We start from the raw sequence: 21,906 nt of genomic DNA, 5'->3' as shown, positions 1-21,906 counted from the left end.
ATCACAATGAGAAGGGTCGTCTAAGTGAGAATTGGAAATCTTTTTGGTCAGTATGGCACCAAAAAGGCACCAGCTAATTAATAGTTGTGATAGAAGTGAAGGAATAAATCCAGATGGAAGAAATAAATGAGAATTGTTAGATTTTTTTTAAAAAAAGAGATAGCCAAGTAAGAACAGCACCATGCACGTGGAATTCAGGTAAGGAGCAGGTTTACTCTTCGTTCCGGCTGGCACCAGGCCATCTTGGTCCTCCACGTGGTGGGGAAAGGCCTGGGAAAGATTGCTGGGAGATCTGGGAAAGAGAAAGAGCTGGGAAATAGAAAAGAGCTAGAAAAGAGAGAAAAGAGCTAGAAAAGAGAGAAAAGAGCTAGAAAAGAGAGCATCTGAGAAAGAGGTGGGAAAGGGAGAGCTAGGAAAGAGAAGAGAGCTGGGAAAGAGAAGAGAAGGAGAGAGCTGAGAAAGAGCTAGAAAAGAGCAGAGACAGGGCGTCTGGGCCTGGGCTAGTCTTTATCTAGGGTATGGGGACAGAAAGCTGTGGCCACATCAAATTCAGATTGACCTCAGTGAATGCAGATGTGACCTCTTCCAGGTGTCCTAGTTGCCTAGGTAACACAGGTACTGGATGGAGACTTTGCTGAGAGGAGGGTGGAGTTTGCTAGCCATCCAGGAGCGGACCTTATATTAATAATAACTAAATTATACCAGAAACTCTTCTAGGGAACCATATTTGATTATTGAAGAACTAGTTATGAACCAAGCTTATTCCTCATTACCTTTAGCATTCTATATCACTTAGGCTAGTTCTTAATCTCTGTGTGATAAATTTTATGCCATTCTATGTTGTTCTTTCCTATCTGATCTCCATTGCTTTCTAAAAATCTCAGTCTTTCTATATTTCTCTACTGACAATTATTTATACTAAGTCCACCGTCGCATACATCAGAAGATGCTAAAGTAAGAGTCCAATAGCTCATGAGTCATTAATGTAACAACATGGAAAAGGAGGACATATTTATTGTTACCTCAAATTTTCTGAAAAGCTGAAATGTCATCATTTGATTCAAATTTCCATTATTTGTCTACAAGTCATTACTTGCACATAAATACAAAGATGAGCCAGGTGCTGGTGGCTTCCATCTGTCATCCTAGCTACTCAAGAGTTTGAGACCAGAGGATTGTGGTTCAAAGGTAGCCTGGTCAGGAAAGTACATGAGACACTTATCTTCAATTGGCCATCAGAAACCAGGAAGTGGTGCTGTGTCTAAACTGGTAGAGCACTCAATTTGAACTTAAGAGCTGAGGAACAGTGCCCAGGATCAGAGTTCAAGCCCCACGACGAACAAAAAAAGTCAAATATACTTTAAGTTTCCCTAAAAAGAACTACGAACTGAATAGTATCGTCCCAAGCAGAAAAAATTTTCCAATAAGATTCAGTGCACCTACTTTTGCTGAATTATTTAAGTTATGGCTTCTTTGCTGGATGTATTCTCTTCTTTTAAAAATTGTCAAATATTACCATTATAATAACCTTCATCTAATACTTCTTGGTTCAAAAGAGAAGTCCATAAAGTTCATGTCATTTAGCTTTCTTACTATCTCAGTTCAAAGCCAACCCAGGCAGGAGAATCTGTCAAATTCTTATCTCTAATTAAACACCAAAAAATCCGGAAGTGGACTTTTGGCTCAAGCAGTAGTGTACTAGCTTTGGGGGCAGGTGGGCAGGAAAGACAATTGTTCAGGGACAGAGTCCAGCATCTGAGTTCAAGCCCCAGAAGCAGCACAAACTAAAGAAACAAACAAGCAAACAAAAAAAAAAACCCCACATATTTCTTTGGGACTATCCTTAAAGCACTGGTTTGAAAAGAGTCTCCTTTTGCTGATCATACTCACTGGATCCTGCTTTTTGTAGTCCTTATTGATATGGCAAACTCAGGACAAGAATAAAGGAATGGATATCTGATTTTTACAACAAGAGAAATATCTCAGGAGTTAAATATCCATGCATAAGACATTTTAAAACCTCCGTGTCTTTGTTTCTTTGCAGTAGAACATTGTACAACAATGTTATTTCCATTTTTTCTATGCTGGCCTTCAAATGGCATGTTGTTTCCTTTTGTAATACTCTCAACTAGAAGTCTACAGAAAGTTTGATGAGTAAAGAGCACACTCGAAAAAGTCAGGGACAGAGTTTCCTTCAAGCCTTGGATTATTTTCTTGTACAGTAAAAGGACAGCACAAATTAACTTGAACTTTGTCATTTTTCTATGTTCAATATCTCTCCTGGATTGAGCTTCTACTTCCTGTAAAAGTTCCTTCCTATTACTTCCGTAACAATCTACGGTGCTGCTCCAGGCAAAGTGAATGTTTTCTGGCTTCATTGAAATAGCACAAAGACATCTTTGGGCATGAGGTAACACGTGTTTCAGAGACAACTTAGCAACGAGAAAATATAGAATTTACATGGCTTATAAAACATTATCCATGTACATATGGCCATATAAGTCTATGTTAAGTGAAATGAGCCCAAAAATAGGGACACCAATTGTTTTTTTTTCTTTCTTACTATTGTTTTTAATGTATCTAACATATATTCTGTGTTTTTTTTGTTTCTCTTCTATTTTCTTCTTCCATGGTATAACCCGTTTCCACTGTTTGATATCAGGGACCTTGCACATACATTTTTCTAATGTGGGGAGGGGAAGGGAAATAAAATGGTGAAACAAGGATACAGTATGACCTGTTTTAACAATGAGATGAACAAAACACTATGTTGAAAATGAACTTTACAACTTGGGGATAGGAGGGGAGAGTTGGAGTGATGGGGAGAAAAGGCATGGCAGGGAAAAGACAAAAGAAAAGGTAACAATGTTCGTTAGATAGTGTAGTCATTAACTTACTTATGTAATTTTAACCCTTCTGTCCACCATTTTCACAATAAAAAACATGAAAAAGTAAAACATTATCCTGGAGTACATTATGTTCAAATTTCCTAAGTACTCTGTAAATTAAGACCTATTTTAAGTGGGAAGAAGTTTCTCAGAAACATTTTTTGTCAGTGTTTGTGTTGTGCATTATTACCCAAGTGTACATAAGTTAACAGAAGGAGAAACAATAGGAATAGGACAAAGAGAAGTTCTGTATTTAAGTATAATGGTTCAATACTCTATAGAAGACTCTGCAAATAAGACAACTTTGAAAAAATAAAGTCAAGGCCAGCATGTAGATCTATGGGAGTGACATAGAGAAAGCATTTCTACTAAGTGGAACATGAAGGATGAGACCAGTCTCTTTCTTCTACTACCTCTAAATCATGATAGCTAATCATTCAAGTTTGTAAAAAGTAGAATGGAAGAATAATTCTGGATCCAAGACAGTGGACTTAACTGGAAAAAAGGCCATGTTGAGAGAGCAGGAATTATACTAGCAATGAACTAGTGGCTAAGATTACATTTCTTTTTCTTTTTCTTTTCTTTCTTTGTGTGTGTGTTTTTTTTTTGATGGTAGTGGGGACTGAACTCCGGGCCTGGACACTGTCCCTCTATTCTTCAGCTCAAAAATTTTTTCTCTACCTTTGAGCCCCACACCACTTCCAGTTTTCTGGTGGTTAATTAGAGATAAATGCCTCAGAAACTTTCTACTCATGCTGGATTTGAACTGCAATGCTCAGATCTCACCCTCCAAATTAGCTAGGATTATAGGTGTGAACCACTTGAACCCTGCTTAGGATCACATTTCTAACAGTGTATACTCAGCATATGTAGTGTGTATGTTCATCTATCTTTATATGAACTCTAGTTAAAAATCTGGGAAACAGCTTTGATTTTACACTCACAAAAATGGTTGTAGTTCAAAAGGAGGTATCCCTGGAGAAATAAAACTTAAGAATGTAAAGGAGTCTGGGAAGTTCAGTTTGCATCTAGCTTGGGCAAAACAGTCTTTCAGACACTATAATTAACCAGCCAAAAGATGCATTAGGATAATGTCTCAAGTGAAGGAATACTAATTATGAGCAAGATTGCTGAAGAAGAGCTTGAGGTTTTTGCATACATATATACATACAAATACTCACATACACACAGAGGTACTTATATGTTCAAACACACATATGGAACAACTATCAGATTATGTAGAAAAGTTAGAAAATATGTCCTGAGTAAAAATAAAATCAAGTGATAATATTTAATATTAGAAAGTCCTCAAGTGAAATTTCCCCAAAAAGCTTGAGAATATTACATAGGTGGGAACAGAGATAGTAAGAAAGTCAAGTCATCATTAATAAAGGGATCGGGTCCAGGGAGTAATGAATCCGAGACCCCTTCAGGTGCATCTGAAAATGTTCATATCTTGTGTCAAATGTTAGAACATCCTTGATAATAGTTCATAAACAGTCTGAGCCATCACTCTAGTGGAAAATATTATTGGAGAAGTTCAGAATTGCTAGTCTGTATCTAGATTAAATAAATAAAAAACTATGGTAGGACAATGTGATACAAGCCAGGAATTCTAGCACTCAGACTAAGACAGGTGATTAGAAAGTGGAATGACATAGTGATACTTTCAGTGGAATAGGTAGTATAATTTGGTGTCAATAAACAAACCAAGAAAGGAATAAAAAATAAGCCAGAAAGGAATACACAGTTGGAAGTTTGGGCTAATTTTGTCAATATATTTTGAGAAATCAAGTTTCCTATTGAAATGCAACTCATATATAATCCTCAGTTGTGTTTAAATGTCGTCTTCATTACAGAACATTACTAGATGCAGAAGAGCTCATGATTCCCAACCAAGAATTTGATAAAGCAACCACATTCTGTTAGATTCCAAAGAAATGATGAAGGATTACAAAAGCTTAAGCCTAGAGAAATAGGAAAGTTCATTTAATATAGGAGTTTGTAGACCTGGCTAAATAAGAATTTAGATTTAAAATAAATATTTTTGTTTGTAATTTAATATTCTATAGGTTACTATAAAATTGTTTTTAAGTAGAAGATTTAATTTACAAATTCACAAATGATTCTGGCTTTCTATTTGCCTAAAATATTCTTTCAAGTAAGGCATAATTAGAACTTAGACAACAGTTAATTCCAACAGTTCGTAAGTAACATGATAATGTGAATAATCTAGATAAAGTTGACAACAAATTTATGCTATTAATTTATAAATTTACCAAAAGAGCAACTTTTTGAGACTCTGGTGTAACATGGTATGAAGAGAGTAATTGTGTGACATCTTAACTTCTAGGCCTGGGCACTGTCCCTGAGCCTATTTTTGCTCAAGGCTACTGCTCTACCTCTTGAAACTCAGCGCCACTTGTGTCAGGCTTTTCGTGAGCAGTTATTGGAGGTAAGAATCTAAGGAACCATCCTTCCTGGGTGGGATTTGAACCAGAGTCTTCAGATCTTAATAGTCAGACATTCAGATCTCCTGAATATCTATGATAGATAAAATATATAACTATAAATAATATTTGCAAGTGTTCTGATCTCAAGGATAACACTGGGAGGAAAATGATACAGAAAAGTTTAGTGTAGTGTTCTTTCCACAATACGAAGGGCATCACATTAGCAGAATTGTAGTATTTTTTCACAATAGTTATATGCTTGTCATGTTGTGAATTTAAGGAATTTTAAGGTGCACATTACAAGTTGGAAATTGTTGGGCTAGGATGACTTTATGACATAAAAACTTGGGATCGATGGTTATAGAAATAATGGCTTACTTTGATGAACAAATGTTTACTCTTGAGGAATTAATATAGGTATTTCATAGTTTTACCCTCTCCCAGACTGTGGCTATTTTTTCTGTTGAATTTAAATATGTAACGCTCCATTGAAAACTGCATTTATTGCAGAATTAAATAAAATGAAAACAGGTACTGTTTTGAATGTCTCTAGTGTGGCATGTTAAGAATTTGAAAATGAGTATTTATTAGTCATAGGAATGTTCAAGAACACATATACTCTGTCCTCTTAACAATTATTCCGTTTTAAAAGTTAGGAGTTTCAACAGAATTGAACTATTTTTGTTTTAGTATGAGACAATACTAAAACAATGTTTTTTTTCAAAATAATGGCAAGTATATTCTGAAATATTATATAGTTTGATAATATTCAAGTTGATGACCCTCTGATAAAGAGGTAATTAATTCAAATTAGCAGCCAAAAATGTTCATTTCTTAAAAAGGTAATACACATATAATAATATTTACTATACCAATACAGTGAAATTATATTTTATACAGCTCATTTTTAATTTCATTTTATTGTCAAGGTGATATATAGAAGGGGTTGCAGTAATTATAAGGTAGTGAATACATAGCATGTGTAACTATTTACCCCCTCCCTCATTTTTCTCACAGTTTTCCTTCAGCCCAATACCCCTCATAAGTTGTAATGTAAATTTTCAACATGTTGTTTTGTGAGTATTGCTATTGCATTGGTTTGCCCTTTGTTCTTTGTCTTGCCATTTCATTGTTGCTCTTCCCTTGCTAAATAAAGATAAATGTATATACAATACACAGGATATTGAAATCAAATATAACAGGGATAAATCAAAGGTAAAACCCAAAAGAAAAAAGAAATCTCATACTACATTAAAAACAACAACCACAAACAGAATATTCTGTTCCCATATCCAGAAGTCCATTTTGCTCATCATCATCTTATATGGTCATACATACATAGTTATTGAACAGTTCTGCTCAACTGCTAGATTATGCTACACATTTCCTACTTATTACAAATGAGGAAACCACGCAATCTGTTTATTTGTGTCTTGTTTATTTTACTTCGTGGGATTTTTCCAAGACTTTCCAGTTCTGTATGAATTTGAAGTATAGAATTATACCGTGCATACATAAAACACACTTTGTCAGTTCATTGATCTGCTGAGTGGCATATTGGTTTAAAACATGACTGCTTGTAAGTATCACTTAGGGTCATTCAAAAATGAGAGATGCCACTTCCCTAGACATTATAAAAGCATGATTTCTAGTAACATAGGATTTTATGGTGGTATGAGTTTTGAGAAATCTGGATGAGTCTCATGTATATCTTGCACTGAATTAGGCAGGAAGTTATCCAATATCATAGAGGATAAAAATGGTAGTGTCAAAAATATTTCCCTTGAGAAACATATAAGAAGTTGCCAGAAGTATAAAGTAGTTCAGATAATTTTGAAGAATTTAGAAATGCAAGCTTAAGTTTGTCCCTTTAAATAATAATTATGTAAGTGGAAGGGCAAAAGAAGGGGACAAGAAGAAAATAACTGACAGCAGATCATTGTCCCAAGATAGAGTAAAAAAGACATAATCTATAACTTTCAAGTTAAAGAGAGACCAATAGAATACAACGCATTTAACTTAGGTACATGCAAAATAATTAGTTGGCTTTTTCCTACTTTAATGCTCCAAAAAAATTGAAGGCCTATAAGAAAAGTTATGTGATTGCCATTGCTTCAACCTGAATACTGTGATGAGCCCTTTTTTCTCACTTTGCATTTGGAAAATATTCCTAGTTGATGATGATGTGGCTTATTAGTTTCAGAGTTATCGGCTTGTTCTTGTACATTTATCCCGGAAGAGGTTAAAGCAGTTACCCCCCAAGATATCCAAGTACATTGTCTGAATCTGTACTTTGAACACACCCTCACACCTGAGAACATTATTTGAAAATATACTTCAGCATTTCTTGGCACATTCTAATTTGTGCCCTTGTCTTCTTTGCACATTCCTATTGAGTTCATAGTTGCTCTATTTCCATTTCATCTGTAAAAACTGCTAGGAAAATTGTTCAACTACTACTTCTTATTTGACATGCCAGTCTATGTATGAAGGTATATTGTCCATGTTAAGCAATAGGGTAGTGCTCACTCTCTGAGGAGAAAAGTTCCATAATATGACCCTGGGTTCACATTAGAGTGTGTAGAATTTAAAGCATTTTAAGACAAACCGTGATATTAGAATTGAAAGGCTCCTTATGGACATTTTCTGGGAGCTCATTAGTTTTCCCAAGAGAAATATAAATATCCACAACATCTGGATTAATATTTTTTAATGTTACCACTGTGCATGCATCCATATTAAAAATTGCACAAATAAAGAAACAAAAAAACTAAACCATAACAGGTAGATTGACTATGTGCTTATAACAAATTATGGAATAGATTTTGGAAGTATTACAAATTCCTAACCAGTGTGAATTAACTTCCTCTCTCCCCACCAATACACACAAATATTTAGGAGTGCGAACAGAATTATTTCAAATACATACTGTAAATGTTACTGCAATATCATGTGTATATCTAAAATTCCATTGAAAGTAATAGATTCTACATTCTATTGAAATATTAGTTATTTTATTCTAGGAAACTTTTGGAACAATAGACTGTATGTCTTTGAAATGAAAAAGGTCAAAAAACAATAGCATAAAAGTTTTAGAGGAAGTCTGTCTTCAGCAATGTATATATATATATATATATATATATATATATATATATATATATATATAATATGAAGAAAGACATACATTTTAGAGATTATTTGTCATCAGAATTATATACATATATATGAATTTATGTGTAGAACGATGCACATTATAGTGAAACACAAATCTTAAAACATAATTTAAACTAAAAAATACATCAAACCAAGTGCCAGTGACTGATGCCTATAATTTGAGTTTTTCTGGGTAATGAGATCTTATAATTGTTTTCGAAACTAACCCAGACAGGAAGGTACTTTTAGGGGGCTGGGAAGGTGGCTTAGTGGTAGAGTGCTTGCCTTGCATGCATGAGGCCCTGGGTTGATTTCTCAGCAAAACATAAGCAAAAAGAAAAAAGCTGGAAGTGGCGCTGTGGCTCTAGTAGTAGAGCTCTAACCTTGAGCTGAAGAGCTAAGGGACAGTGCCCAGGCCAGAGTTCAGGCCCCACGACTGGACACTCCCCCCACCCCCGCAAAAAAGTACTTGTTAGATTCTTATCTCCATTAAACCACTAAAAACAGGAGTTACCTCTGTGCCTCAAGTTGTAGAATACTGGATTTGAGCATAAAAAGGCTGAAGGATAATGCCCAGGCCTTGCAAATAACAACAATAATATATATCACATTAATTTCAAAAAAAGCACCTTTTAACTGCTGTGAACATTTCTTAGAAACATGAATACATGCTCCTAGAAAATGTTAAGTAAAAATGATAGAATATTTACGTTTATGTTAAAGATATGACTATTTAATTTAAGACATTTAGGTAATGATTAGGAATTAAGAATAATGATAATATATTGGCACTGGTCTTTTATTCCATTTTACTATAGTAATAAAATGATATTTGTAATGATTTTATAAAAATACTCTTGTTTTAAATTGTTTTCCACAGGAAAAAATCATTTTCTTAATGGTATCAATTCTTTTGATTTTTTTTTCTTTTCTTTTTTTCCTTTTTTTTCCTTTTCCTCACTTTTTTTAAATTTTATTTTTTATTGTGAACATACTGTACAGAGTGGTTACAATTACATTGGCAAGATAATGAGTACATTTCTTATCAAGCATTGCAGCTTCCTCCTTTGTTTACCCTTCACATCCCTTCCCAGGGTATCAATTCTTTTGTAATGTCAAAACAATTAAAAAAATTACTCCAAGGCTGGTTTGCTCTAAGACTATATTTGTTTTCCTGTTCTAGTTTTTATGTTGGTAGAAATTATAATTCCAAAAATTCAATGGATATTGGTATTCAGGAACATCTTCATAGGTACTAATATTGGAGTCTCTTAAGTGGAATTGTTTTATTTCATTTGTTATTTTCACAAATAATTTAAGATGATCATGTATTTTGTTTCTTTTCACTGCTATTGGCTCTTACCTTAAGAATAATTTTTTTTTCCTACCAAAGTAGAGAATACAATTGGATTGAGGAAGTAACATATGACTTTCATAGAATGCAAATGCATAGATTTGGGCCTTCTGTCATTTGCTAAAAGTTTCTTCCAGAAAAGGTTATCAATTAATTATAAGTGATGCATAATTCCTAGATATTACAGTTATCACATACACTTTTTGATTGAGTTGTTTCTGTATAAACTAAAAAAAAACGGACCAAAAAAAAAACCCTCAAAATACACAGAAATCACATCTTTGTTTTAAACGCTGTAGTTTACAAAGAATTTTTAGCCATCACTGAAAACATCTTTTTATGTATTCTGCAATTTGTGTGAAGTGTTTTTAACAATAGTTTACTTTTTTTGCTGACATAAATTCACATCAATATATAATCTCCTTTTATTGTATACATTTTAGTGTTTTGGAAGTAAATTGTACAATAATAGGTTTTCCAAGCCTAATTTTCACAAACTTGCATTTCCTCAAATAGAAATGCTGTAAATTTTAGAACAGACATTAAAATAGATATAAAATTCACTTACAGGAATTTGTCCAGCATACATCCTCTATAGTGTGTCATTTTAAATTTCTTTTTAGGGATTATTTCCAGGGTCTCACACATATTATTCAAGTGCACTGTCAATGAACTACATTCCCTGTCCAAACAAGTTTTTTACTTCTCTTTAATACATACAAAGTAGTGTAATGGCTGGATCATATACAATTCTCTTTGACCTTTTGAAGACTTGCAATCTTGTTCGCTAAAATGATCGCAGTATTATACAAATCATTCTCCTATGTAGAGTTTATCATTTTCTCTACAAATGCATTACTATATTTTGTGTCATCTTTTAATATTAGGGTCATACTAGTGAGTTTTCTTTGTCTTTTTTCTTAGAAACTAAAGAGGAACTTATTTCATATGCTCCTCTTATTGACTATTAATTTATATATGTTCTTCAAAGAAATATCCTATTCAGGTAAAAATTTATATAGAATTAGAAGATATAGAAATACTTAAGATTCAGAAATATTGTAGCATTAACATTGTAGCATTAACAAATATGTTCCCTGTATCTGTTGGATATGTTTCACTTCGGTTATAGTATCCTTTGAATTATGAAAAGCTATCACTTGATATAATCCAGTTTATTGTTGCTTTTCTTTAGCCACTAATGCTTTCCATGTCAAATTTTTAGAAATCCTTACTGATGCAATGTCATGAAATTTTACATTTATGTTTTATAGGTTTTCACATCTCACATTTAGTTTGATAATCATTTTTTATTTTAAATTTTTGTATGAGGATGTAGGTAGGATGGGTGCCTGAGGCTCATATCTGTAACCATAGCTACTGAGGAGTCTGAGATCTGAGGATCACAGTTAAAAGCCATCCCGGGCCGAAAAGTCCATGAGAATCTTATATCCAATAAACCTCTAGAAAACCAGATCTGTTGCTGTGACTCAAGCTGTAGGGCACTTCTCATTGAGCGGAAGAGCACACAGACAGCGCCTAAGCCCAGAGTTCAAGCCCCATGAATGACAAAAACACAAAGCATAACAAAAAAGGATTGAGGTAATAGTTTAAGATCATTCTTTAAATCTCGAGAGACAATAGTGTCAATACACCCATTTAAGATTTTATTTTTATTTCATACAGTCATAGGATAGTTTTCAAAATCTATTGATCATAAAACTAAGAATTTATTTTGACAAATCTGTTACATTCTTCTATGTATCTGCTCTTATAGTAGAACTAGTATGAAGGCTGAAGCTACACCATTTTACAAGATTGTTCTGACTGACCTGTATTCCTTGAATTTACATATGAATTTATTGATCAGGTGGACCAATATTCTACAGAGATATCTAGATATTTGATAGTCACTCATATTTTGTACCTTGGAAAAACACAAGACCCCAGATATTATACATAGAGAAATGTCTTTAAAGAATACTGGAAACAACTAAAATTACTTTAGGAATGAGTTAAGATTTAGATAATGCTGTATCTGAATGATAACAACTTGAGCTGTACAAGAGAGGAGAGTGAGAGGGGAAAGAATGATGGACCACATAGTTGCTATATGTCATTTCTATTGTGTTTCAAAAAACGGAAAGACTTCAGAGAAGAGAAGGAGAAAAGTAAAGTGTCCTGAGTCAAGTTTCTTTTTAATCCATCTAATAGTTTGGACCAAAAGTCAGTGAAAAATGGGAAAAAATAAAATAGAAAATAAAGCATTGTATATACCTGTTACAATGTAAGGAAATTGAATAGGAATATGATAATTAATTCCCAAAGAAATCAGAGAAAGAATAGCTAAACTCTAAAGGGAGAAAGAATGAAGAGAGACAAGAAGCAAAGTAAAACATTTATCAATAATAAACACAAGAGTTTGGAAGTGGAAAGGCAGTGGGAACATTCTAAATAACTATAAAAATTGCTAGCGTGGATAGACTATGGATCACATTTTATCATATATAATTTTCAAAAAACATACTAGGAATGAAAGTTTCAAAGTCATGATTTAAAACACTATTTGGATTATAACTAGGCAGTATAGCCCAGTGGTAAAACTTTGGCCCTGCATGTGTGAAGCAATGGTGTGATCTCCCAAACATTACAAAGTAGACACAAAGAACACCCACACAAAAACCACATAAACACACACATACACACCACATACCCACATTTGGAATATTGATATTATCCTATTCAACGGAGGAAATTATCACAAATAGTAAAAGTATGTTAATATATGAAATCTTAATATTGCTTGTACAATTTAAAAGTTTACTAGAAATAAAATAATCACAATATACTTGGATTTTAATAGATTAAGTAAATTGAAAATTAATAGAAGACATGAGAATCTTTGCAATTAAGTTTAAATAATAAACATTTTGAAACACGTGTCCTTTTCTTTTGACAAAAGAGTGATGTTACTGGTGTTTTAACTTAAGATTTAGGATATGATAGCGAGATGCCCTATATAACATTAGCGATGGCTATATCTCTAATCATTTCGTTCTGAACAGTTTTATAATAAGGTCACAGAGTTTTCCAGTATCTCTCGAATTACAAACCCTATTTACACTTCCCATCATAGCTAGAAAATGGATGCCACAAATCACAATGCCGAGCTCAAACTTTTTTTTTTTAATTCAAGTAAAAATATTTCCAAAAAGTGGCCAAGTAATGAAGCTTTTCTTAATAAAGTATGTGCTTCATGAAAATACAGTAAGGATTTGTTACCTGGACAAATATGTTTATAACAATAAGAAAATAAATTTATTTAAAATCATAGCCATATAAAAATTAAGAAAACAATTTTTAAATAGTCACATGTTAAATATTATAAAAGTAAAATACATGTATCTGAATAATTTACATGTGTAAAATCATGCAAAAATAAATTAACTAAACCTACAACTCTGAAAAAAATGAATTACCCTAAAGAAACAAAAGAAATTATTTAAGCCCAAAATTTGAAATTTAGAAAATAAATTGCAGTGTACACTTTAGTTGACTTAATTAAGTGTAAACCCTCTGTATATCGATTTTATAATAAAAATGCATTAACAAAGAAAGCAAAATTACCCATGGATCAATAGCAATAGCAAAAGCATCAGTAGTCCTTCTTTTGAGTGTACTAAAAAATTGATGGAAGAGATAACGTTCCTTCCCTACTAAATGTACTCATTACTTTACCTTATTTATGTAACTGTAACCCCTGTGTACATTTCCATTAAAATAAAATTAAATTGAAATGAAAAATAAACCAAGTGATATACCAATTAAGAATTCTTAGACGCCATTGGTTAAAAACTTTGTAAAAAACTGCCCTAAATACCCAAGGAATATACTTTGATGATACTATTTAAATACTTCAACTTCAGCAGAAAAGCCAAAAGTTTAAAAACTGTTACAAAGTAAAGTAATAAATCAGAATATATTACTATTAATAATAATCATAAGATGAATTTATAGTGGTAGTCAAATATGTAAGAAATGATGCAATTTGCCATTAATTTGCACTTAATAAGTGAGAAAGAATTTTTTAGGTCTTTTTAAATTATCATATGATAAATGAAGGAACTGTTCTGTCACATCATATGATAATCAGATGAAGCTGATATTAGAGCAAAGAACAGATTGTATTAAGTTTTTGAATGTTCATGTATATACTTATTTTGGTTGTGGGAAATTGTGGATATTTCATCTTGGGGTATATTTTTCTTGCTAGGCAGGCGTCATATCAGTGGTTAATTTTAGGATAGGGGTTTCCTTTCCACAAGAACATACACCTGATCTGTCCTTTTAGCCATCTCATCATCAATGGCATCCGAGATGAACACCAACTTGTCCAGCCTGCTACCTTGACTGGCCTGGATCCACAATCAATCCAATCGTAGTAACTAGATAGTGAAGTATGGTGGAAATGATCCAATGCACCAAGCTATAGATTGAGAAGGAATTCCACTGAACTTTTGGCCTGGGTTCTGTTCTCAAGCCTCCTAAGTATTTAAGAGTACAGATAGGAGCCCCTGGTGCCAAGCAGTAACAGTATAAAGCTATTAGACATATATATGACTTAGGCTTGTGATAATCTCAGGAAATGAATAAAAGAGCAGTGAAGCATAGAGGACAGCCAGAATTTTAACTAGGTACTCAGAGGATGAATAAGCTTAACTAGCTACTCCGGAGTCTGAAATCTCATGACCACTGTTCAAAGCCAGTCCAATAATGAAAATACAAGCGATTATCTAAAAAAAGAAAAAAAAAGAAGTGGCTGAAGTGGTAGACCACTATCCTTGGGCACAGAAACTGAGGAATAATTCCCAGGCATATCAAGCATCAAGAATGATGAATGCATGCATGAGCACATGCACTTGTGCCTTTGCATATTCGCATGCGCATGAACACACACACACACACACACACACACACACACACACACACACACACACACACACACAAATGAGTATTTCAATGTGAAGTTCTTTATTTTTTACCTTTGCTGTACTTTATTTCCCTGTACTGGCTCACAAATTAACAAAATCAGCTAAGGATATATTTACATAAAATTCATCATGTTTCTCTAAAATCTACACTCTTTTTGGAAGCCTGCTTTTATTTGACCCAAAAGTAAATTAGTCAGGAAGTCAATTCATCACTCTCAAGTCTATAGTATTAGATGATTGCTTAAGTTCTTCCTAGCAATATGATTTTGTGAAATCCCGCATAAAGCAATATATTTCTTTCACTAGAAGTGAAGCCTCTTTCAAAAAATTAAGAATAGGTTTTTCTCCTCTTGGCATGCATCTGTAGTTATATTATCTTCTTATATTTCATGATCTGTGTATGACAAAGACTACCGTGAAAGTAAAAACACCCTTCTCAGCATTTTTATACCATTCATAGATATGAATGTGTTTAAATGTTACTGAAATTGCTTTGGAATAAATAATGTTCACCCTGACTATCTTGAGAAAATAGAATTGGTTTCTCAGCACTTTAGGTAAGAAAATCAGGTAAGAAAATCAGAGAAAGAAACAAAATGAAAAGTTTGGAACAACTCAACACATACATTCAAATGAAACAAAACAAGACAGAAAACACAAATTAATTCAGTACTCAAGAACCTGCAGGAAATGCAAAGATTTTTTAAAAATCAGCTATGACAAGCTTATGAAAATCCTGACTACATGGGAGTGCACTGATGTGAGAACAGTGGCTAAAGCCTAGACTAGACAGAAAAAACTGTACAGAATACCATACACTTGTTATTCTAAATTCCAGGATGAATAACAAAGTGGACTGAGGCCAAGGTCATACACAAGTAGGAAGCCAGTTTCTATCTGAAAAATTATCAGGATAATTTAGGGCTGGCACATGACAAAGTGGTAAGCACACCCATTTAGGGGGCACAAGACACTGAATTCAAACTGTAATATTAGGGGTATTAAAGAAAAAAGCTATGATTTTAAATAATTGGAAAAATTGTAACACTTCAGTATTTTAGTGGAGAAAAATCCATTTCAGAGATAGAATGAACCCACGTTCCAATGCTACTTTAGTGAAAATGTTTAGTGGTACTTCAGACAAAACAGAGTTACCTTGTAAATGAGCATGGATGTGCATTAGGGTGATGGAAATACTCTACTTACACAGATGTAAATTAAATAGATTTTTTGGGTAGATTGTAGTTCTTGAACTAAGAGCCTGGGTGATGTCCCTGAGCTTTTTCTCTCAAAGCTACCATTCTATCACTTTGAGCCACAGTTCCTATTCTTATTTTCTGTTGGTTGTTTGGAGATAAGAGGCTTATGGACGTTCCTGCCGAGGATGGCTTTAAACCATGTTCATCAGATCTCAGCCTCCTGAGTAACCAGGATTCAAGGCATGAACCATCGATGTTTTTAATAATTTAGTAAATTGTATAGTTACAGAAGTTATAAATTATCATTGTAACCTGTGTAATATAGGTATGTATGTATATATCAATACATATGGGTAGAAATAGTTTAACATATTTTTGTATCTACAGTATATATATGAAATCATCCTTCATTATAAAATAAAATGGAAACAAAAGTTAATGAGGAGCAAAACAAAGGGAATATTTACAAGTTTATTTTTGTTGAATGAAATATGTATCAGTTTGGAAAAAAAGTCATCTCTACTTTAACAAAATGGATAATTGCTATTAATTCCAATCCATCTATTTGCCCATATTGTGCATCCTCACACATGAATGTCAAAATCAAACCACAATTTTTTGTCTGTATTTAACTCGTCTGTTATAATTTAGGGGATAGATGAAGTAATCAAATAAAGATTAAAATAATAGAAAGTGAGGCTATGAGTTAGAGCTGAAAAAGATTTTAAATATGATAATAGCTAATTAAAATGTATATTTCTTACTTTTACTCTGTTATTATGTCTCTCATTCCCACATTAGGAAAGTACATAGAAGGTTCTCACTAAATTTATATAAGTATTAAAAATATATTGAAAGAATATGGGCATCGTGTGGTTTTAGCTTATTGAGACATGTATGGGAGAGTGTGTTTTTGAGGACTTGCAATACCTTGTCATGTAGATGAAAGGAAGGATGTGCTTATTCAAGAAAACTAGCTAGAGGATTGCTCTCAGAAAGATAGTGATGAATTCTTCCAAAAGGTTACAGTAAAATCACATTCACAACCTTGTTCATTACTGCACTATTCACCACAGACAAGTTATGGAAACAGCCAAGATGCCTTTTGGCAGAGGGATGGTTGGAGAAATTGTGTCATATATACTCAATTGGATTGCACCTATCCATTATGAGCACTGTTACATTATTTATAAAGAAAGTGATAGATCTAAAAATATGTTAAGTAAACGAAGTGAGAGCCAGACACACAAAGGACCCATGTTCTGTCACATATTTGGAAGCCAGACTTTTATGCAAGTTAAACAACAGTATTAACCAAAGTTTTCATTTTTCAGAGCAGTATTTAAAAGGTGTAATTTCTTATAAAATTGAACTTTTAATCTAACAAAATGAATACCAGGAAACTATCACTTGGAAGATGTGAAGGTAAGTCAAAAGGAAGGAATAAAGAGAGTTATGGAGGAAAAATGAAGACATAATATTCAATGCAAATAATATGAAACTAGAAAAAATTAAAGTGGGGTGAGGTTTGGAAGGGTAGGGAAAAGTTATGTAAAGATCCATTATACATAAAAAGTAATTTATTGAATGGAAATTCCCGTTTACACCTAGTAAAGATAATTAAAATATGCTTAAAAACAATGGAGATATTTGATCTTAAACTGTGTTCTCTTAAACCATGAGTCAATAAAATAGTTTCTTCCTCAGAAATTTTCTTTGCAGGTATTTTCCTCATAGTGACAGAAAAGTGATCAATGCAATGAATATCAATACATCACATTGCACCTATAAAATCACAGTAAAAATGTTAGAATTCATCATATGATAAAATAACAGGTAGAATTTGCCAAATGCTAATTGATTGTTTTTCCAAGTACTTTACCTATGGTATATAATTTAATCCTCACAATAATTGCATAAAGTGAAACTCCTTACATTTTTAATTCTCAGATGATGATATTGAAGTCTTCAGAGTTGGAATTACTAGTACAGCATTGCACACATGGTGTTAGCCTGACGATCATCTCCCACTGTATCAATTAACCTCATTCTATTTTATGACTAAAATACCAGCACTTAGTCTACAAATTATAGGAAATTTCCCAGAATTATTGTTTTCACTTTCACAATATTTCACTTTATATTTGTTAGAAAATAGGGAACTGTAATATGAAAACTCAAAGTTCATAATCAATGCATACTTCCCTGGTGAAAGGAACTGCTAAAGTATAATATTCTTGATTTCTAGCTCAAAATAGTAGGAATTATATTTTATCCCTTCACTCAACACTGCACTGCCTGGGGACACTATCTCTGTTTAACACTGTCTTACTGAAAGAATGACCTGCCCAATTCCTGATGGAAACATTTTGCAGGTCTTATGGACTAATCATTTCCATATTGTAGCTCAACTAAGTTGTTTACCATTCAATATTTTGATTGCTTTTTATACCCAACTTTTTGAGAGAAAGTTACTACTTTAAAATGCTATTAAAGCAAGACTGATATTAAAATCACCTTTGGCCCCAGATAAATATTTTATCTTTCCTATACTCAAAAATGCACTCTGACCTATCATTAATGTTAGGAATGAGAGGATAAAAATCATAGACACCAAGACCTAAGTATGAATTAAAGACTCTCCAACTTGTGAATACTATTGGTTTAAAAAGACATAAAGGGCTGGAAGGTGGCTTAGTGGTAGAGTGCTTGCCTTGGATGCATGAAGCCCTGGGTTCGATTCTTTAGCAGCACACAAGCATAAAGAAAAAAGCTGGAATTGACTCTGTGCCTCAAGTGGTAGAGCGCTAGACTGGAGCTGAAGAGCTGAGGGACAGCTTCCAGAGTCCAGGCCCCACTACCGTACCCCTCCCCCCCAAATAAAGACATCAATACTACCAATTTTTTCTTCACAATTTCTTATGATACTGAAGATTCAATTATAAACTATTAACACTTGAAAATAACTCATTTTCATGGGAGTAGAACACAAAACACAAGATTAATCCTAATCATATTAAAAGACATTTATTTATACTACAAATTCACTCTTATAACTACAAAGGTTCTAAAAATAACTGAAGCACAGTGACACAAAAATTATTTAAATGCATCATCTACATTCAGAGGACTGTGCTAATAGAAAACAAAATTATACTAATAATTAGGTTACCCAATTCATTTACATTCTTTTAATCTATTTCTTTTAGTTTCGTAAAAACTGGCTTTTCATAAAATGATCCATAAAAAAGCCTATATACCCATTTACATTTTCAGATCTTAACAATATTTATTTCAGAAATGTTTTTAGCTGTATTTTCAATGAACTAAAATATTACTAAAATATTTAAATAAAATATTACTAAAAACTAATAATTAGGTTACCCAATTCACTTACATACTTTTATTCTATTTCTTTTAGTTTCATAAAAACTGACTTTTCATAAAATGATCCATAAAAAAGCCTATATACCCACTTACATTTTCAGATCTTAACAATATTTATTTCAGGAATGTCTTTAGCTGTATAGTCAATGAACTAAAATATTACTAAAATATTTAAATGGTTTTCAGAAATTGCAAGACTCGCACTGGGATATTATTTATATTGGAAAAGATATTCGAAAAGCCTTATTTGTTAAAGTTGTGATCGTTACTCCCACAAAAGAACTACTAATGAAGAAACATTTGTATGTACAAAACAACTTCAAATGCATCCACAATTTGGAGATGACACATGTTTTTGTTTTTTTTAAATATATATCTAACAAGCATAGCCACAATACTAATTTTCAGTAAATATGATGCGATATTCAAACCTTAAAAATACGGGGTTTATTATCTTAGTGTGAATAGATATGATCTTACAAAGAAAGTTATTTTCAACAGACATCTGGAAAGAGTTTATCCACCTTGAGTTTCCCAGAAAAAAAACAGAGTAATACCTATTTGTTCAAGTTGGTCAAAATCACTCCATGAATATTTCTTAAAAATATAACCAATTTAAGAAGTCAAACACATATTTTGTACTGACAGTCATCTTACAGCAATAAATTACTACCTAATTATATGTGTATCTTTTTGCCTAACATATATTAAGAACTGAAAATGATCTCTTTTATCTAACTTACGTTGTAAATGCTTTGATTATGATTATGTTATTAACAAATAAAATGTACAGAAAGGTGGTTCCACTGAAATGACAGAACAGATCACTGATAAATAAAAAAAACCTTGCAACACAGTTCTTTTCAGCCTCACCCTGTTCATATTGGCAAGCAACATTGCAACAACACACACACACACACAAACACACACACACATAAACACACATGTGTGCACACGTACACACACATATACATGCATGCCAAATTCAGGGTTTATTGTACAAAAAGTTCAAATAAAATATTAGTGTTTAGGACAAATGATAATTTACCTTATTACAAAATGATACATAATCCAGTCACCATTGAAGTTACATTTCATCTGCCCCTCCACATGTTACCACTTAATTTATTTTAGGTAATTCTTTAACTAATTCATTCCTTCTTTAGTTTAATACTAATACTAGATCTTGAACTCAGGGCCTAGCTCTGTCCCAGAATTTGTTATGTTTTTGTTTTATTTTTCTCAAGTCTAACATTTTTTTGCTTGTACCACAGCTCCATTTCTAGCTTTCGCTGGTTACTTTCAAACCAGAATCTAATGGACTTTTTTCCTTGGTCTGGTTTCAAACCACAATCATCAGATTTCATCTTTCTGATTAGCTAGGAATAAAGACATGAGCCACCAGTGTGGATCCTACTTTTTCCTATACTTATCTATTGCACATACTTAGATAGCAATTTAATATTGAGAATATAGAAGCAAGATCTATAGTGATTATATTTTTCTGTCAGAAATTCAAGTTAGTAATGTACTTTTCTTCTTAAGACCACACACAAAAAATAATTAAGAAGAAATCTGATGATGATGATGATGATGATGATGATGATGATGTGTGTGTGTGTGTGTGTGTGTCTGTACTGTTGCAATATGTTTCACATATAAGCACTGTGCAGGGGTGTCCAGACATTCACAGTAATTGCGTGAATATCTGCCTTGAGCTACCATCTCATGGACAATGTCTAAGTGTCCACTCTAGGCTTCCCGATGAATAGGGGTATACTCATCGTCATCCCTAGTATTCATAGGAGAGGCCTTTTTGGAATGTAGTCTCCACACTGTAGTAAGCGGCAAGAAAAGCACTCTACCACTGAGCCATTTTCGAACCCAAAGGATTAAGATTCTTGTTTGTAATTTGGTCAAAGCTATGTCCCTTTATGTACGCTACTAAAAATCTATTTACTAATTTCAAGTAAATACATAAATTCTATTTCCATCTCTTTTAACAAATAAAAAATAAAATTGTTTGCTTTGTAAATGGATCAGAAGAATGGAATTTTTGGCTAGCTAGGTCATTGCACATCTGTATCTCTCTTGCTCTCTCTCTTTCGTGATTCTCATAGACAATATGGTTGCTCCATAATTATCCTAATTTATTTTGCTTTTATATTTTTGGTTGCATCATTTCACTTTCTGCTCTATCATTTCCCAAATCAGCACACATAAACAGAACAACAGAAGTGGTTCTGTGGCTCATGTGGTAGAGCACTTGCCTTGATTTGAAGAGCTCAAGGACGGTGCCCAAGCCCAGAGTTCAGGCCCCACAACTAATTTTTTAAAAAAAGAATCTAAATCCTTGGTAATTCTTGGAACAGATCTGACTGAAATCAGTTGAATCACAATTTTCCTGCACAATGAAAGGAAAGGTCCAGGCTAGGAAAGCAGCTAGAGAAGGCAAGCAGATTGTATGTGTGACAAAACTTT

The sequence above is a fragment of the Dipodomys merriami genome, unplaced genomic scaffold (assembly GCF_024711535.1).
Source record: "Dipodomys merriami isolate MVZ:Mamm:240054 unplaced genomic scaffold, mDipMer1.0.p SCAF_248, whole genome shotgun sequence".
Taxonomy (NCBI): domain Eukaryota; kingdom Metazoa; phylum Chordata; class Mammalia; order Rodentia; family Heteromyidae; genus Dipodomys; species Dipodomys merriami.
Note: the sequence above shows the minus strand (reverse complement) of the source record.